The sequence below is a fragment of the Phyllobates terribilis genome, unplaced genomic scaffold, assembly GCF_046119375.1.
Source record: "Phyllobates terribilis strain yellow unplaced genomic scaffold, ASM4611937v1 Scaffold_4166__1_contigs__length_64352, whole genome shotgun sequence".
NCBI lineage: Eukaryota > Metazoa > Chordata > Amphibia > Anura > Dendrobatidae > Phyllobates > Phyllobates terribilis.
This window is the reverse complement of record NW_027366918.1, coordinates 19,330-39,830: the sequence shown is the minus strand read 5'-3', so window position 1 is coordinate 39,830 and position 20,501 is coordinate 19,330.

Sequence of the window (20,501 nt, the reverse complement as noted above, 5' to 3'; positions counted from 1 at the left end):
CCCTTCAAACCTGGAAAGGGAAAGTACGGTTATGTCAAATATAACGATTGGTCTAGGTTATATGGTAATAATGGTCATACTATACATAGTTGCAAGAAAAATCATGCTCTAAGTAACAAGCCATACAAGTCACCCACTCACAATACACATGAAGTGCTTGATTTGAATGACCCTTCTTATTGTTAGCATGTTCCTTCAACTAAAGGCCAAAAGCATGTCAATAATCATTCTCCTCATGCTAACAAGAAAGCTAATCCCCCCCAGAAAAGCTAAGCTTCGGTGGGTTCCAATGGTTTGATTGTTTCGTTGTAGGTAAAATTTATCAGCGAGAACAAATGGTACATCGATAGTGGCTGCTCATGTCACATGACCAGAGATAAGGAAAGATTGCAAAAGTTTCATAACTATGACGGTGGAAGCGTATCATTTGGTAACAAAAGGGCTAGAGAGATAACATGGCATGCAAAGGTGCATCGCAATGATAAAATAGAGATTCAGAGGGTGAATTTTTTGGAGAGCCTTCAATATAAACTATTAAGGGTCGCTCAGCTTCGTGATGAGGGACCAAACGAGGTCATATTTACTAACTCAAAGTGTGTTGTGAGAAATTCTGCAAATGAAGTCATCTTAAAGGGAAAGTGAGTTAATAGAACTTAAATATTCGACCTCAGCTACATCCCTATGAGACATTTTCTTGATAATATAGAAGATCAAACCTCTTTGTGGCATCAAAGACTTGGGCACGTCAATATACATGTTCGACACAAGCTCCGTGCGTAAGAGTTGGTTCGTGGATTACGTTCTATCAAGATAGAGAATATGACACACTATGCTAATTGTGTCAAAGGCAAGCAAGTTAGAAGCTCATTCAAGCCAAAGGCAGACGTCACAACCAAGAAGCCCTTTGAGTTCCTTCACATGGACCTCTGTGGACCTATGCATGTTCAAAGCCCTGGTGGAGCATATTACATATTTATGATCGTTGATGACTACTCTAGATTCACATGGACACTCTTCTTGCTTTCTAAAGATCAAGTCTTCACTCGCTTCACTGAGCTCATCACTTTGCTTGAGAACTCCTTATCATTACAAGTGTCCTCTATCCGCTCATACCATGGAACTGAGTTTGAGAATGGCGAGATGCTTAGCTACTGCATTGAAAGAGGAATAAGCTATAACTTATCAACCCCTATGACTCCACAACAAAATGGGGTCGTTGAAAAGAAGAACAAAACATTAGTGGAGATGGAAAGAACAATGCTACTTGGAACTGGAGTTTCTTTCACATTTTGGGATGAAGCGATAAACACAGCTTGCTACATCACCAATAGGGATCTTCTACATCCTGCACTTGCTAAGACACCATTTGAGATGATCAAAGGTTGTCCTCCCAGGATCTCTCATTTCAAGATCTTTGGATTATGGAAAGGACAACTTGGACAAATTTGATGCAAGAAGTGATGAAGCCATTTTCCTTGGCTATGTTCCGACAGGTAAGGCATATAACGTTCTTAATCAAAGAACAAAAACTTATGAGGAGAGCATACACGTGGTGATAGATGAAGGAAATTTCCATTCTCAGATGTCTAACACTACCCATCCATTTCCCGAAGTCGCTCTCTTAGAAGCACCATTAGAAAGCCCTCAAGCACCTCCTTCTAGAGTCTTAATCCACTCACCCCTCCATTTACCTCCTCAATTCCCATAGACTGTGACTCAGACAGTTAGAGTGATGTGCCCTCTCACTCCGACACAATACCCATCACTTCCCCTCCTACTAGAGGCTTCCAGCAACAAGACGTTCATAGTCTAGGGAACATGATCACTCCCCTACACTCCAGAGTGCAAACTCACTCAAGAGCCGGTTTAGAAGATCGCCAGAGGCAATCACCAAAGCACTTGAAGAAGCCACTTCTGAGACTAATCTATGTGCCCTCAGTGATTTGTCTCCCTCACCGATCCTAAGAACATCAACGAAGCCATCCTTGATCCAGATCGGGTGGCCTCTATGAAAGAAGAGCATCATGAGTTCAAACGAAATAAAGAATGTCGTCTAGTTCCTATGCCCTCTAATTGTACTATCATTGGAACTTGTTGGATCTTTAGAAACAATTTCGATGACTTAGGTGTCGTGGTAAGGAACAAAGCTCGTCTTGTTGCTCAAGTGTATAACCAGCAAGAGGGAATTGACAATGATGAGACCTATGCTCCAGTTGCTCGTCTAGAGGCCATTCATTTGTTGATAGCCTTCGCCTCTCACAAGTGTTTCAAGGTATTCCAAATGGATGTAAAGACAACCTTTCTCAATGGACTTCTCAACGAGGAAGTATATGTCAAACAACCTCTAGGATTGGAGGACCCAAAGTACGCAGAGCATGTGTTTTTTTCTAGACAAGGCACTATATGGCTTGAAGCAAACACCAAGGGCTTGGTATAATTTTCTCTCCAAGTAACTCCTTGCAAACAATTACGAAACGGGAATGATCAACAAGATGCTCTTCATCCAAGAACACAAGGGCGGCATTCTCGTGGTTCAAGCGTACGTAGATGATATCATTTTTTTCTCCACCAACTTGTTGCTTGTAGATAAATTCAAGAATGTGATGAGTAGCAAGTTCAACATGAGCATGATTGGAGAACTGAACTTCTTTTTAGGCCTTCAAGTGGTGCAAAAGGCTGAAGGTATACAAATTCATCAACAAAAGTACTTAAGGGAGATAATCTAGAAGTTTGGGATGGGTAATAGTAAGCCCCTTCACACCCCATTGTCCAGAAGAACTAAGCTTGATGCAGATCTCAATGGACCGAAGACTAATGACACCCTTTATCAAGGTATGGTTGGCTATTTGGTGTACTTAACTACCTCAAGACATGATATTGTCTTTGCAGTAAGCATGTGTGCAAGATTTCAATCTCATCCAAGGGAGTCGCATGTCGCTATCATCAAGCAAATCTTTCGCTACTTAAAGGGTCTGATAATTTATGTTTTTGGTACCCTAAGAACTGCGATTTTATCCTTGTTGGATATACATACTGACTATGCATGGTATTTAGTTGATCGAAAGAGCCTCTTAGGTATGGCTCAATTTCTAGTCCCCTGCCTTATTTCTTAGGGATCTCGAAAAAAAAATCAGTAGCCGTGTCCCTCAACGAGGCGGAATACATAGCGGATGCTTCATGTTGTGCTCAACTACGATGGCTCAAGCAAGAACTCATGGACTTTGGTATTTCTATGCGCTCTCTCGAGATAAGATATGACAACACAAGTGTTATTAATATCTCAAAGAACCATGTGCACTACTTTCAAACTAAGAACATTAACGTTCGTCATCACTTCCTTCGAGATCATGTGGAGAAGAAGAACATAGAATGTAGGGAACCGAGTGCTTAAGCTAGGGAACCGAGTGTTGAAGTAGGGAACCGGGTGCTGGGGTTAGGGAATCGAGTGATCGATGTACCAAATAACACAACGGGCTGGCGCGCTGAAAGGAACCGAGTGAAGGGAAGGGAACCGAGCGTGTAAAAGAGAAAAGATATCTTTGAAGCTGCTATAAAGGGAATGATAGATCTTCAGGAGATCTCCTAGATTCGTAATCTAGGTTGTTTGAGCTACTCTGTTATTTTGAGTTTCTGTTTAGATTTTCATTATTATTTAATTATTGTATCTAGCTTTTCGTAGATTAGTTCCCGGTAATTATGCCTTTAGTATAAATAGATTAGATTATCATTCTAGAAAAGCAATTTCTTCCTTAGAGGTTCTTGTTAAGTACTGAGAGTTAGTACGATTGATTTAGGACTCATGCAATAGCTAGGAGAGTTTAGAGAGAAACTAAGAACTGTGTGTTCCCCTAGTAGTTGTAAGCCCTATGTGAAATCAATACAAGAATCGTTTCGGAAATCATTGTTTACATTTTTCTTAGCTTTATTCCACATAAAAGTTGTAATCTTTAGTTAAGCTAAGGTCACATGATCCACAATTGGTATCAGAGCATGATCTGATTCCAATACAATGATGAAGAACTCATAATTCAACCATGGTATGTCCTTGAACAACTCTCGTCAGCATCAAGAAGGAGAACTCGATTGGTGGTCGGGAGTGCACACGACGTTCATTCAAACCGAAGACTACCATGGAAGATCATAGAGCTCGGAGACAAAGTGCTTCCAGAACTGAAGGAAAGAAAAGATTGGCAGCCTGAGCGCTGTGCCAAGATGGAGAAGAATTCAAAAGATCGACAGCTTATTCTATGTGAACTCACACGAACCGACATCGAAAAGGTCATTGGTATACCAACTTCCAAGGATATGTGGGAAGTTATCATCTCCATCCACAGAGGGAGTTAAGACCAAAAGGATACTAGGAAATTAACTCTTCAAAGGGAGTTTCAGTCAGTCATTCAAGCAGCTCCCTAGTGAAAGTGTGTCAACATGCCAATCGCGCTTCATAATCCTGATGAACAAACTAACCGCCTCTGGTGTGATGATCGAGCCCTCGGAGAAAACACTAGCGTTCTTCTATGCAATGAGAGAGAATTTGGAGCTCACGTGAAAAATTGCTCTTATATCTCAAGATTGCAAGAAGCTCTCAGTGGTCGACATATTCGGGAAGTTTTTTGACCAAGAAAACGCTGACTTGAGGAAGGGCTTAGCTACAAAAGAAGCCACTAGAACCGCTTTGAAGCTTAAAAAGTCTCTAGAGAAGCTGGACATCAACGATGGTGAAGAGGAAGGGAACGATGACACGGAAGTAGCCCTCATGAAATTATGGTAAAAATATGGTTGAAGAAGAGAGCTGGACATGGAGAACCATCACCTTCAGCAAAGCGATATCTCAAGGAGTACACATGCTACAATTTCCAAGAAAGGGGGAATCTTTCTAAGACGTGCACTAACCATAAGGGGGAAGCATCTGAAAAGAAGGCAATTTTCTTGTAATGGAGATAAGAAGACGATGAAGTTTACCTACATGAAGGATACCAAGGCAAATATCTTATGTAAGACACAGAGGCCCTTGCCTCTAGGGTAAAACCCTATGACCCGTTCCCTACTCGCCTTAATTTGCTAGAAAAGAAGGAGCTTATCGACATGATTAAGGGTTTGTTAGAAATTACTGAAACATTAGAGTCATAAATTAATGAATATGTAGAGGAAGTCAAAGATCTACGTAGTGATTGTATGGATTTATCGACTAGGCTAGTTAAGAAGGAAAATGCCTTAGTAAAGTCTATGGAACTGAGCTAAATGATTAAGACATGCGAGGAATGCAGTGTTAAGAAACCTCAAGGGGGTTTATCTAGGGATTTGTACTCCAAGGTAGAAAGGGACTTAGGGAACATCCTTAAAAAACTCACTGATCTAACTGACTCTATTAATAAGAACACGGTGAACCAAACTGTATTTGTTAGATCTACAACTGGAATAGGATATGGTTCGTATGGCAATTCCACTAATGTCTTTAGTGCCAATTAAAAGCTTACTAGAGAATTGATTGAAAAAACTGAGACCTTATGTAAAGCCCTTCAAACTTGTAGAAGCAAAAATGAATTTCTAGAGAAAAAGGTAAAGGCCCTTGAATAACCGTCAAGGGACTGCAATTACTGGTTTCAAGGGGGAAAGGCTCATAAGGTGTATGTGAGCCAAGCCCAAGGGAACGCATAAAACACCATAGATCCTACGCTTAAGGATAAAATGCCCATTAGACCTGGAAAGGGCAAGTACGGTTACGTCAAATGTAATGAATGGTGCATGTTCTGTGGTAATAATGGTCATACAATACATAGATGCACGAAGAAGCATGCTGTAACTAACAATCCATACAAGTCATCCACTCATAATAAACGTGAAGTGCTTTATTTGAATAACCCTTCTTACTTTGAGCATGTTCTTTCTACCAAAGGACCAAAGCGCGTCAATAATCCTTCTCCTAATGTTAACAAAAAGCCTAATCAACACAGAAAAGGTGAGCCTAGATGGGTTCCAAAGATTTGAGGCCTTTATTGTAGAAACCATGAGCAATGAGAAAGTTATAGGTAACCAAAGGGACTGAAGGATCAAATAGCTGATATTTTCACCAAGGCCCTGAACAAGGAACAATTACGTGGGCGAACCTAGCCTATAGTCTTGGGATTGACCCCCCTTCATTAAGAATCTCCCTCTCATTTCAAGCTTCTTCCTTATTGACTCATTAAAACTAGTGCTTATTTTAAACTGAGAATTTAGGAATATGACGTGCGCGAACCTAGCCTATAGTCTTAGGGGTATTTGTCTCCCGCATGCTTTGTGTGCTGCTTATTTATAAACACTTGTTAGGCCCTTCTAGGATTGTACTATTTCTTGCTAAAATTTGATACATTTGCATGCTCTCTTTTTCAAGCCTTGATAAATAATACACGATGATCGCTTCTTAACCATATCATAAAGCCCCCCCAGATATGATTCGTGTTTAAAAGCTAGTCCCTTAAGCGTTGATCTTTGTGTTACGTTCCCTATGACCACTAGTCCACACCTGGGAATATTCACTTAGATGTCAAAGGGCCTTCCTAATTATGCTTAGTACATTGTTATTTAAAGAGCTATGAAGTCCCTTTGTGTGTTGGAATTTATATAAGTGCTTAAGCTAGTAAATATATCCCGCTGAGAATGGGAAATGAGACACAACTCCTAAGATCATGGGGACCAAGTTTTCTGAGTAAGTAACAAGGTCATATTTGATTTGAACTGAAGATGGGGACCGATAGAGTTATAGGGACAAACCAATAAAACAGTTGTAAATAAAATTATGACCGAGCTCGGCATCTACAAGCCACCAAAAGAAATACCTCATGATTTTATCATCATTGTGAAAGGGATAAGGTGTTAGGTAAAGAAAAATAAATAAAACTACTAGTATGGAAGTCCCTCCTAAAAGCTCAAACAAGAACCTACAAAGGCTGAGAAGCTCCAGAACCCAACCAAGCCCGTTATCCCTCAAAACCTAAAGCCCTTCTGAGATCCAACTCCATACAATCGAGGCAGTGCTTCAACTTAACAAGCACATGGTCGGCCTTCGCAAGATGATTGACAAGCATCTTCACAACATAAGGGCTCTCATGGTAGGCCCTCTAAAGGAAGATCATCTGAGCAACTTTGAATAAGAATACTAGGACTTGAATCAGGGCTCGTTCTTAGCACCTTAGGAATCCTTAGAAATCCAAAAGCTACTCAAATATCTTATATATTTTGTGCTCTTTTTACATGCTTCTTAATATAAAAATTGTGCTTTTTTTATAATTGCTTTCTTCCTCTAGTTCGTACTTTTAAGTGACTTCCTTGTTTGTTTTCTTATGCATCACTTAACCATTCCTCTAGAGGGCACGCACATGCTATACTTATTTTCCCTTGTTTAATATTAAGCATATCCTTTTAAATGATGTCAAAAGGGGTAATATTGAAGGCATTGAGGTTATTTAATTCAGGTAAACTAATACTCATGGTAAGTTCAAAGGGCGATGAGTGCTACTCGTTCATTGGTTACGGCGGAACCAAAGCTACTTCCTACTCAGTTTTATTTTGGCTAAACCCTATAGCTATGCCATGATTCTATGTTTGTCATAATTAAAAAGGGTAACTTGTTGGTTTTATGGACTAGCCCCTTAGTTCATATAACTAATAATGCCTCAATTTTAATTATATAACAAACATCTTCATATACTAATGTCGACCTTGGGTTAGTTATTGCAGGGTAGCAATAGGACTTTGAGCAAAATAAGTCATTTGAGCAAAGAAATTAACGAGCTTAACTTAGGAAGTTGAAATGCCTTAAGGGAGTTAAGAGAGTAAGCCGAAGCGCCTTAAGGGAGTTAAGCGAGTGGAGAAATAAAGCGCTTCACCAGAATGTAGGGATCTGAGTGCTGAAGCTAGGGAACCGAGTGCTGAAGTTAGAGAACCAAGTGTTGAAGTTAGGGAACCGATTATTGAAGTTAGGGAACCGACTGATGGATGTTGCAAAAAACACAACGGAGTGATGCGCTGAAGGGAACCGAGTGAACGGAAGGGAACCGAGCGCAACTTTGAGTAAGAGTAGTAGGAATTGAATCAAGGCTCGTTCTTAGCACCTTAGGACTCCTTAGAAATCCAAAAGCTCCTCAAATATCTTATATATTTTGTGCTCTTTTTACATGCTTCTTAATATAAAAATTGTGCTTTTTTGATAATTGCTTTCTTCCTCTAGTTCGTACTGAGAAGTGACTTCCTTGTTTGTTTTCTTATGCATCACTTAACTATTTCTCTAGAGGGCACGCAAATGCTATACGTATTTTTCCTTGCTTAATATTAAGCATATCCTTTTAAATGATGTAAAAAGGGATAATATTGCAGGCATTGGGGTTATTTAATTCAGGGGAACTAATACTCATGGTAAGTTCAAAGGGCGATGAGTGCTACTCGTTCAATGGTTAAGGCGGAACCAAAGCTACTTCTTACTCAGTTTTATTTTGGCTAAACCCTATAGCTATGCCATGATTCTATGTTTGTCATCATTAAAAAGGTAACTTGTTGGTTATATGGACTATCCCCTTAGTTCATATAACTAATAATGCCTCAATTTTAATTATATAACAAACATCTTTATATACTAATGCCGACCTTGAGTTAGTTATTGCAGGATAGCAATAGGACTTTGAGCAAAATAAGTCATTTGAGCAAACAAATTAATGAGCTTAACTTAGGATGTTGAAATGCCTTAAGGGAGTTAAGAGAGTAAGCCGAAAGGCCTTAAGGGAGTTAAGCGAGTGGAGAAATAAAGCGTTGAAAGCGCTTCACCAGAATGTAAGGAACTGAGTGCTGAAGCTAGGGAAGTCAGTGCTGAAGTTAGAGAACCGAGTGTTGAAGTTAGGGAACCGAGTGTTGGAGTTAGGGAACCGAGTGATGGATGTTCCAAATAACACTACGGAGTGATGCGCTGAAGGGAACCGAGTGAATGGAAGGGAACCGAGCGCGTAAAGAGGCAAGATATCTTTGAAGCTGCTATAAAGGGAAAGATAGATCTTTAAGAGATCTCCTAGATTCGTAATCTAGGTTGTGAGAGATACTTTATTATCTTTGAGATTCTGTTTAGATTTGCATTATTATTTCATTATTTTATCTAGCTTTTTCGTAGATTAGTTCCCGATGATTATGCCTTTAGTATAAATAGATTAGATTATCATTCTAGAAAAGGGAGTTCAACCTTAGAGGTTGTTGTTAATTGCTAAGAGTTAGTACGATTGATTTAGGATATAGGAAATAGCTAGGAGACTTTAGATAGATACTAAGAACTGTGTGTTTCCCTAGTAGTTGTAAGCCCTACAAGAAATCAATACAAGAATCGTTTTGGAAATCATTGTTTACATTGTTCTTAGCTTTATTCCGCACAAAAGTTGTAATCTTTAGTTAAGATAAGGTCACACGATCCACACAAGCCTTTATAAATAACTATGATGATCGCTTCTTAACCATATCGTAAAGCCCCTCAGATATGATTCGTGTTTATAAGCTAGTCCCTTAGCCTTGATCTTTGTGTTCCATTCCGTATGACCATTAGTCCACACCTGGTAATATCAACTCAGATGACAAAGAGCCTTCCTAATTATGCTTAGCACATCTTTATTGAAAGATCTATGAAGTCCCTTTATGTGTTTGAACTTATATAAGTGCTTAAGCTAGTAAATATATCCCGCTGAGAAAGGGAACTGAGACAGAACTCCAAAGATGATGGGGACTGAGTTTTATGAGAAATACCAAGCACAGATTTGATGGGAACTAAACACAAGTACCGACAGATTATGGGGATGGAATATACTGAAATTGGTAGCAAGCGCAGACTTAGAAGGAACTCAATATCGGGACCGGCAGAATTATAGGGACCGAGCGAGACAATGGCCGCCTACTCACTAGGCACTCATTACGCCCAAGTTCCAAAACGGTCACCTGCTTCACCAGAGTTTTGAGGCACTTGGTCTGATCAGAATCGAGCCGTTTCTACCGGACCGTTTCACATCACATATAAAATCCAATTTTATCCAGATCCGTACCCCCTCACCCCAATCTCACTCATCTCAATCTCTTTTTCTCTTATCTCCAACTCACTCTCTCTAAAGCTACTTCACACATCAAAAAAGGCCAACCAAATTAACGTTACTCCAGAACAATGGGAATAGTTCATGAAGTACTAGGCTTCTCTTTAGTCCCTTCCACCCAGCTCTTCCACTCCAACACCACCCCCAACCACAACAGAAAAAGCACCACCCCCGGCGGTTGAAAATCCACAGTCTCAGTTCACCACCGCCTCAGTCCACTCTCCGGGACATTAAACAACGGAGAAAGTCCGTTCACCAACAGCAAAAACAAAAGAGCCTACTCCCTCCCAATAGTCCTCTCTGATTCCAGTGGAGGAAGAAAGCCCCAATAAACCCAGCCCATCATTTCTATCTCATCCACCACTCCTAAGCATCCTCATCCAAAAGTAGTGAGCATACCCTACCATATAAGCTCACGGAGAAAGCAACCCTCTAACCCTCACGCTCACTGCTCCTATCCTCACCATCACAACTCCAGATTCACCACACAACCGCCCTACTCAAAAGGCCACTATCTATAACCCCCTCCTCCACCACATTAAAGAAGTCCAAGGGCTTTGCGTCAAAGGAGGTTATACCAATGGAAGGTGCCACATAAATCCATCTTCCTCCTCATCACGACAACTTCGGCACGCGTTTGGTGATCCAGCCCCTCATAATAGGGCAAGGGTTCTGGAAAACCCTAGATCCGGGAGAGTTCGACGTAACTGCCACCGTCGCCACTCTCAAGCACACCCCATGGTGTGAGCTAGATGAAGAACCATTTGTTGTCGACCTCGACTAAGTAAAAAGTTCTACAGCGCCTTAGTGTCAATGCTTCCAGCCCCAGGCCAGAGCACTCTATGGCGCAGATTCCATGGGGAGATGAGCCCAATAGTGTCAATGTCAAGCTCATCGCCCAAGTGTTTGGCCTCCTAACCGGTGAAGAGTATGCAGCCTTGCCAAAGAAGAATTGGACCTCTGAGAAAGCAAGAACAATAGAGCTCCTTGTTGGGAAGGAGAAGCCCAAAGAGATCAAGACTCATATTCTGCCATTTGGGAAGAAGTTGCTCCACTTCATCCTCATGCACACATTGTCACCCCTAGACAAGAGAAGTGTGACACAATCACGATAGCCGACGCCTGTCTTCTTAGAGCTGCATTAGAGGGGAGTATAATCGACACTCCAAGGTTGATCCTCACTCATATGCTAATAGTGAAGATGCATAAGAATCACGCGCTTCCCTACCCGCACATCGTGAAGAAGCTAATGATCAAGCTAGGCATCTACAAACCGGTGAAGGAAACACCACTTGAGTGCTTCAGTAACTAGACTGCGGTGACTTGTTAAGAGCACCGGTATGGATCCCACTCCAGAGAAGCCGAAGACCAAATCTAAACCTAAAGTTGAGCAGCTCAAGAGCCCAACCAAGCTCCTTGTACCTGATAACCTAACCTCTTCAGAAGTGCAAGTGCGCACCCTCGAGGTCGTGCTTCATCTGAACAAGCACTTGGTTGGCCTCCGTAGGATGATTGATGTATAGAAATCCCTACAAGGCTCGGATCTAGAGTTTAAACCTTTCAAACATCAAGAACAAGTGTTCTAGATGTTATCCTAGCTTGGAAACAAGCTTGGATGCAAAATAGAGATAGAAGTGAGATGAAAGCAAATGGGATAAGTTCTTGAGTGATCCTTATTCACTCTTGCAAGCACCTTGGACTTAACCTCAACACAATGCAAGCCAACAAGAAACAAACAAGCTATAACACAACACAACTAGGGGATATACCACCTAGAGCACCATGAGTTTCCCTAATCAAGCTCATACAATAACAATCACACAAACAAGATATAATTGGGCAAGAGATAATGGTTGTTTTAAGTTGTTCAACCAACAAACCAAGGTGGCCTTCAAATGATAGAAAGGAGTCTATGCTCAACTTACAACTTGTGTGTTTTTAATCAATTCAAAGGCCCGGATAAATGAGCTATCTCTTGGCTTTTATACCAAGTGAGAGCCGGCCCTTTGAACCTCATAAAGTTCACTTACTTAAGACCAAAATACCCTAAGAAATGTTTCATAACAAACATAAGGAAGCTTGTGCAAAATGCACTTGAAAGTGACATAGTCGGCTAGAGGGTCTATCCGGGTATGTCCTAAAGTTAGCTCTTTGTAGCTTGACTTGGTCCAGAAATGACCAAGTGTTCTTCATGGAATTTGTGGAGGAGAGATACCTCTTTGACATATCAAAAGAGTAGAGGCAATGGGCTTCATCTCCTGGTCCATATTGAGGGCTAAAGTGGCATGTATAACTTGATCTTTGATCCTCTTAGCCATGGCTCTTGTGAGTGCTCTTTGAGGAGTTGATGATAGGGATGCTCCTGCATCATTCCCTCCTTCTTTTAAAGGGCCTGACCTCAGGCCATCTTCAGTATTGATGATTGGAGCCTCGTCTTGTTCTTCTCCTTCACTAGCTTCTTCATCAACATTCTTGAAAAGAGTAAGGTCTCCAATGTTGAAAGTGGGATTGACTCCATACTCTTCTGGAAGGTCAATGACATAAGCATTGTCACCAACCACTCTTAGCACTTGGAATGGTCCATCCCCTCTAGGTGAGAGCTTGGAAGTCCTTAAGTTGGGAAATCTGTCCTTCCTTAGGTGCACCCACACTAGATCTCCTTCTTTGAGTATGACCTTCCTCATATGCTTGTTCTTTGCCTCAGCTACACTTGTGGCTAAGCTCTCCAGCCTCTCTCTGGTCCTTTCATGTAGCTCCTTGATGAGTTTAACCTGGTTCCCTGCACTATAGTCACACTTCTCTCTGCTAGGCAAAGGAATAAGATCAAAGGGGGTTAGGGGATTAGTACCATACACACACATAAAAGGACTTACCTTGGTGCTTGAGTGTGTGGCCCTATTGTAGGCAAACTCAAAATGTGGCAGAATGTCTTCCCATGCTTTAAGGTTAGTCTTAATCAAGGCTCTAAGCATGGTCCCTAAAGTCCTATTAGTCACTTCAGTTTGTCCATCAGTTTGGGGGTGACTAGATGTAGAAAATAAGAGCTTGGTTCCTATCTTTCCCCATAATGTTCTCCAAAAATGACTAAGGAACTTAGGATCCCTATCACTAACTATGGTCCTAGGTAGGCCATGTAGTCTAAAAACCTCACTACAGAATAAGTTGGCTACACTAGTTGCATCTTCAGTTTTATGACAAGGTATAAAGTGAGCCATCTTACTAAACCTATCCACCACCACAAAAATAGAATCTCTGCCCTTCCTAGTCCTAGGTAACCCTACAATGAAGTCCATACTAATGTCTAACCATGGGGCACTAGGGATAGGTAGTGGTGAATACAAACCTTGAGGTTTCACTTTGGATTTGGCCTTAAGGCACTCAATGCATCTTTTAAGCATATGTTCTATGTCTTTGAGCATGTGAGGCCAAAAGAAATGGGAACTCAGTATAGCATGGGTCTTGTCCCTACCAAAATGTCCCATTAAACCTCCTTTGTGAGATTCCTCCACAAGAAGAAGTCTAAGAGAACACTTAGGTATGCACACCCTATCAACCTTGAATAGAAATCCTTCAAACAAGTAAAACTTCCCCAAGGGTCCCTTTTCAAGGCAATGAACATATATATCACAAAAGTCAGAATCATTGCTATAAAGCTCTTTGATGTAGGTGAATCCTAACACCTTTGAATCAAGGGTGGTTAGCAAGGTATGCCTCCTAGAGAGTGCATCTGCTACTACATTGTCTTTCCCTCTCTTATACTTGATAATATAAGGGAAAGTCTCAATGAACTCCATCCACCTACCATGTATCCTATCAAGCTTGTCTTGGCTTCTAAAATGCTTTAGTGACTCATGGTCAGTATGCAAGACAAACTCATTAGGCCACAAGTAGTGTTGCCAAGTTTTCAACACCCTAAACAAAGCATACAACTCTTTATCATATGTAGAGTAATTTAGAGTTGCACCTTTGAGTTTTTCACTAAAGAAGGCAATAGGTTTACCTCCTTGCATTAGCACACCTCCAATGCCCACTCCAGAAGCATCACATTCCACTTCAAAAGGCCTTGTGAAATCTGGAAGCACTAGTAGGGGTGCCTTGGTTAGCCTTGCCTTAAGCTCCTGGAATGCCTCTTCTTGGCTGGTTCCCCATTGGAAAACAATGTTCTTCTTTGTGATCTCAGTAAGGGGTGAAGCAATGGTGCTAAAGTCCTTGACAAATCTTCTATAGAAGCTAGCAAGCCCTTGGAAACTTCTCACTTGTGTTGCACTAGTTGGAGTTGGCCATTCTTGTATTGCCTTAATCTTCTCTTTGTCAACCTCCAAACCCTTGGAACTCACTACAAAACCTAAGAATGAAATAGAATCTGAGTAGAAATCACATTTCCTAAGGTTAGCATACAAAGAAACTTGCTTGAGTTTGGATAGTACTTCCCTTAAATGAATGGCATGCTCATGGAGTGACTTTGAGTAGATAAGAATGTCATCAAAGTAAACCACCACAAACTGCCCAACAAAACTGGCACAGCACAAGGGGACATGCTTTCCCTTATGTACCCTTTCTCTAACAACTCTTGGACTTGCGTTTCCACCTCCTTACTTTCCATAGGATTCATTTTGTAGGCTGGCCTATTAGGAAGTACCTGCCCTGGAATGAAATCAATTTGATGTTCAATACCTCTTAGTGGTGGAAGTCCATTGGGTAGCTCTTGTGGAAACACCTCATGGAACTCATCTAGCACTTCTTGGATAGCCTTAGGCAATGTGTGGTTGGGTGCTTCTGATGTCAAAGTGTGAGGCTTGACCAAGCTCATTAGCATAGCATCCTTAGGTAGGAATTCATCCCTTAGGACTTCCTTGAACACTAGCATGGAGTATTGTCCTTGGAACTTGGAGATGTGCAAAACCAGGGGCTTGTCCTTGGTCTTAGGCCTCTCTTGTGCTACCTTCTTGCCCCTTTCCTTGGCTCTCTTAGCCTCAGCTGCGTCCACAATCTGAAGGGGTGTCATAGGTTTCAAGGTAATCAACTTACCATTAACCATGAAGGAGTACTTGTTAGAAAAGCCATCATGTGTAACCCTATTGTCAAATTGCCATGGTCTCCCTAAGAGTAAATGGCAAGCCTGCATGGGTAAGACATCACAAAGAATAGTGTCCACATATGAGCCTAGCTTAAAGGTCACATTACATTGCTTGTGAACCTTGAGTTCTCCACAATCATTCATCCAATGTAGTTTGTAAGGTCTAGGATGCAATATGGATGGCAAGTCTAACTTTTCTATCAATTCACTACTAGCTATATTGCAACAACTACCTCCATCAATAATCACATCAAAAACCTTGTCTTTTATCATGCATCTACTATGGAAAATGTTCTCCTTTTGGTTATCTTCAACCAATTCAGTTTGGACACTTAGAACTCTTCTACAAACTAGCACTTCACCATGTTCATAACCTATCTCCTCTGATCCTTCCCCTAAGTCCACATCTAGGTCATTACTAGGTTCATTATCTTCATGCTCACTTTCTGATTCATATTGTCCCATAGCATTAATAAACATAACTCTCTTGTTAGGACAATCTCTCATGAAATGGCCTTTACCCTTGAATTTGAAGCACTCTAAACTACGAGATCTAGGGTAAGGAGTATTAGACACATTGGGAGGTTTAGAAGTACTCCCTGAATTGCCCATGGCTTGGCCTTGGGGCTTAGGTGGATCCCTTTGTTGATAGGTTCCCTTGGGTGCTTGAGTAGGGGTGGTGCTTGGCTTGTTAGCCCATGGGGTGCTTGATCCCATTGGCCTAGAAGTGGACCTTGTTGTTTGCACCATCCTAGCCTTCATCTTCCTTTCAACCTTGATAGCATTATGAAATAATTGTTCACTAGTTTCATAAGGATACATGTCTACCTCATTGGAGATGGAAGGGTTCAACACCCTTAGAAACCTTGCATTGGTGGCCATTGGGTCCTCTCTGATGTTGGCCTTGATCATGGCCATATGTATTGCATTATATACCTCCTCCACACTCTGACTTCCTTGCCTCAAGGTCTCTAACTTGTACCTTAGCTCCCTTGCATGGTGCTCAGGTACAAATCTTCCTCTCATGACCCTCTTCATTTCATCCCAATTCTGGATGGGAGGCTCTTGTCTTTCTCTTCTCTCCTGGACCAAGTTGTCCCACCACAACATAGCATAATCTTGGAATTCAAGGATAGCAAGTTGTACCTTCTTTTCTTCATTGAAGTTGTGGCATGATCAGATTTGGTCCATCTTTCTTTCCCATGCCATGTAGGTGTCCGGATCACACTTGCCCTCAAATGGTGGGATCTTCACCTTTATCTTGCCAATGCCATCCTCTTCTCTTGGCCTAGGCACTTGCTCAAACCCTTGATCATGTCTTGGTTGCCTTGGAGCTGGTTCTAGATGGTGTACTGGGGCATGTCTAGGAGCTTGCTCAAAAGGTTGCTCATGTCTAAATTCCCTAGGAACATACCCATAAGGGTGCTCATTCCTTTGGAACCTTACCCTCCTTCCTCTGTTTCCTCTTCCTCCAAATCTCATGTTCCTATCACCCTGAAACTCATCAACAAAATCATCACTATATCTATTCACATTAGGAGAATCAAAGTTAGGAAACTCCCTTGAGTATTGCATTGGTGATGGTCTTGCCAAGGGTGAGACATGTTCTCTAGTTGGTATCCTAATAGGCTCAGGTCTGTTTATGGGTGAGATGGAGCTTATCCTCACATCTTGTCTAGGAATAGGAGCATGGGAGTGTGCATGAGAGGGTTCCCCAGGTTCATACTGGTTCCTTAAGATTCTAGGGGAACTCCTTGGTGATTTCTGTTTTGACTCCAATGTTGCCATTCTACTAGAAAGCTCTTGATGATTTCTAGCTATGGTCTCATTAAGAGTCCTTATGAGTGAGGCTAGGTCTGGTTGAGGGTTGGTGATACTTTGTTCTGAGTTGATCAAAGGGTTCACCTCCTCTTGTTGAGAATGATGGGGTGAACTAGACATTGTCACACAAACAACAAGCAAAGATGTTAAGTTAGAGTAATAACTTGTGTTTGATTTGTGTCTTCCCTCACACTCAAAGATAATCTCACAATCTCTGCTCAATACAGTACCTTATAAGTGTGAAATGATTTGAGTGAAGCTAGATTAAGTACACATAAGGATGCCAAAGAAACAATAGTTATAGCATGCAGTTTAGGTACTTAGGCAAACAGAATGTTTAAGTGTGTTTAGCTCAAGAGGGGCGAAAGACTATTACCTTAGTCTGAGGTGAACAAGAAGCCCTTGGAGTCCCTTTGTAATTGCCTTCAAAAGTTCCTTGGAAAAGGCTGAGGATTGTGTTTAGGAAAAGAAGTTAAGTGAACCACCTTAGGTGTACTACTTTTCTTAAGGCTAAAAGGTGGGGTATGGCTTAAGTTGTGAAGGGCACATGGCAATCCCTTCTCACCGTCTTCACTTAGTATTGTGACCACTTGGTCACGTTCCAAATGTTGCACTTGGAGTACACAACAAAAGGTACAAGGTTTAAGTAAGAATAGGCAAGCTAGCACGTTACCCGGGTACAAAAGTGTGTTGCAAGCAACTTTGGGTGTGTGTTTCAAGAGGTCAATGAGCTGCAATGGATGTGACTTTTCTTGATCCTTGTAGTGGAGGTTTTTCTAGGTAGAAGGCTCAGGTCACATCCAAAAAGGCACGACCCAATGACGCTGCAATGTCTTGTGAATAGGCTAGGTCAACACTTTTGAAAAGGAGAAATGACACTTTACCGCTTTGGGAAAGGTTTTTGGCTTTAGTGTTTGGACAATCTACTCGTGCCCTTGGTCTGATTTTTGTTGCCCTCAACAGATCAAATGTTGTTCTTCATGGGGCTCATAAGTTTTCTTCGTTTGGTTGTGTTTGGATTGAGGGGTGAAGCTTCAAAGTTGGGTTCTTGACCACTTTTGTGCGTGAAATCAAGCACCCGGTTTACTACTTCTGGAACGATTTTCTTTGCCTTGGTCAGAACGATCTACTCGGTGGAATTGGATGATTTTTGTTGCTGTAGAAAGATCAAGACCTGTACTTTAAACTTTGTTCATATTGTTCTTGAAGATGGTTGTGTTTGGTAGGGCTAAAAAGGCTTGGCTTCCGGTATCTTGCTCGGCGCTGGTTCCCGGAACAAGGCACCGGTCTGGGTGAATGGTTGGTTTTTCCTTGGAACTTCCGAAGCGTAACTTAGGGAATTCCTTAGGCAACTTCCTCACCTTCAACCTTGGTTTTAGTCCTGCAAAAACTTCAAGCAATCATCTTGGTTAGACCAAAGAAACAAGGTAAAGAAAAGGCTAGCTTTTGTGGGTTTTCAACAATGTTTTTGTCAAGTGTTCTTGCAAGAACTTTGCAAGGCACTTGGTTTTGGGTTTTCTAAGGTGAAAAAAGGATGAACTCACTGAGCTCTGATACCACTTGATGTAGAGAAATCCCTACAAGGCTCGGATCTAGAGTTCAAACCTTTCAAACATCAAGAACAAGTGTTCTAGATGTTATCCTAGCTTGGAAACAAGCTTGGATGCAAAATAGAGATAGAAGTGAGATGAAAGCAAATGGGATAAGTTCTTGAGTGATCCTTATTCACTCTTGCAAGCACCTTGGACTTAACCTCAACACAATGCAAGCCAACAAGAAACAAACAAGCTATAACACAACACAACTAGGGGATATACCACCTAGAGCACCATGAGTTTCCCTAATCAAGCTCATACAATAACAATCACACAAACAAGATATAATTGGGCAAGAGATAATGGTTGTTTTCAGTTGTTCAACCAACAAACCAAGGTGGCCTTCAAATGATAGAAAGGAGTCTATGCTCAACTTACAACTTGTGTGTTTTTAATCAATTCAAAGGCCCGGATAAATGAGCTATCTCTTGGCTTTTATACCAAGTGAGAGCCGGCCCTTTGAACCTCATAAAGTTCACTTACGTAAGACCAAAATACCCTAAGAAATGTTTCATAACAAACATAAGGAAGCTTGTGCAAAATGCACTTGAAAGTAACATAGCCGGCTAGAGGGTCTATCCGGGTATGTCCTAAAGTTTGCTCTTTGTAGCTTGACTTGGTCCAGAAATGACCAAGTGTTCTTCATGGAATTTGTGGAGGAGAGATACCTCTTTGACATATCAAAAGAGTAGAGGTAATGGGCTTCATCTCCTGGTCCATATTGAGGGCTAAAGTGGCATGTATAACTTGATCTTTGATCCTCTTAGCCATGACTCTTGTGAGTGCTCTTTGAGGAGTTGATGATAGGGATGCTCCTGCATCAATGATCGATTGACACCTTCACCACAACAAGGCCCTTATTGTATGCCCTCTGAAAGAAGATCATTTGAGCGACTTTGAAGAAGAATAGTGAAACTTGAATCAGGGATCATTCTTAGTACCTTAGGGCTCCTTAAAAATCCAAAAACTCCTAAAAAATCATAGTGTACTTTTTGCTCTTATTACTTGTTTTTATGTGCCTATTAATATATCAAGTGTGCTTTTGATCAAACAACTGTTTGCTCTAGTTCGTACGGACAAGTGACTTACTTGACTGTTTTCTTATGCATCACTTAATCATTCCTCTAGAGAGCACGCACATGCTATACTTATTTTCCCTTGTTTAAGAGCATGACCTTTTAAATAATGTCAAAATGGGGAATATCACAGGCATAAGAGTTATTTAATTAAATGGGAACTAACCCCCGTGGTAAGTTCAAAGGGCGATAAGTACTAATTGTTCACATATTAAGGGGGAATCAAAAATTATAGCTTTCTCAGTTCCTTTGGCTAAACTTATATATCTATGTCAGGATTCTATGTTTGTCATCATTAAAAAGGAGGAAATTGTTGCTTATAGGAACTAGCTACTAGTATCTATAACTTATTATCTCTTAATTTAATGATAACATATACTAATGTCTACCTTGAGTGAGTTATTGCAGGATAGCAATAGGCCATCGAGGAAATTCGGTAATTGGAGCAAAGGAATTAACGAGTTTAAGTTAGGAAGTAGAAGCGACTGAAGCGAGTCGAGAAGAGAAACAAAGCGCTTCACCAGAATAAATGGAACCGAGTACCAAAGTTAGGGAACATAGAAAATAAACAATAGAAGGGAGTGACGTGCTAAAGAGAATCGAGTGAAAGGATGAGAAACGAGTGCGTAAAAGAGGAAAGATCTCTTTAAGCTGCTATAAAGGGAAAGATAGATTTTCAAGAGATCTCCTAGATTCATAATCTAGGTTGTTAGAGCTAAATTTTTTATCTTTGAGTTTCTCTTACGATTTATAGTTTTATTTAATTATTTTATCTAACTTTTAGTAGATTAGTTCCCAACAATTATGCCTTTAGTATAAATAGTCTAGTTTACCGATT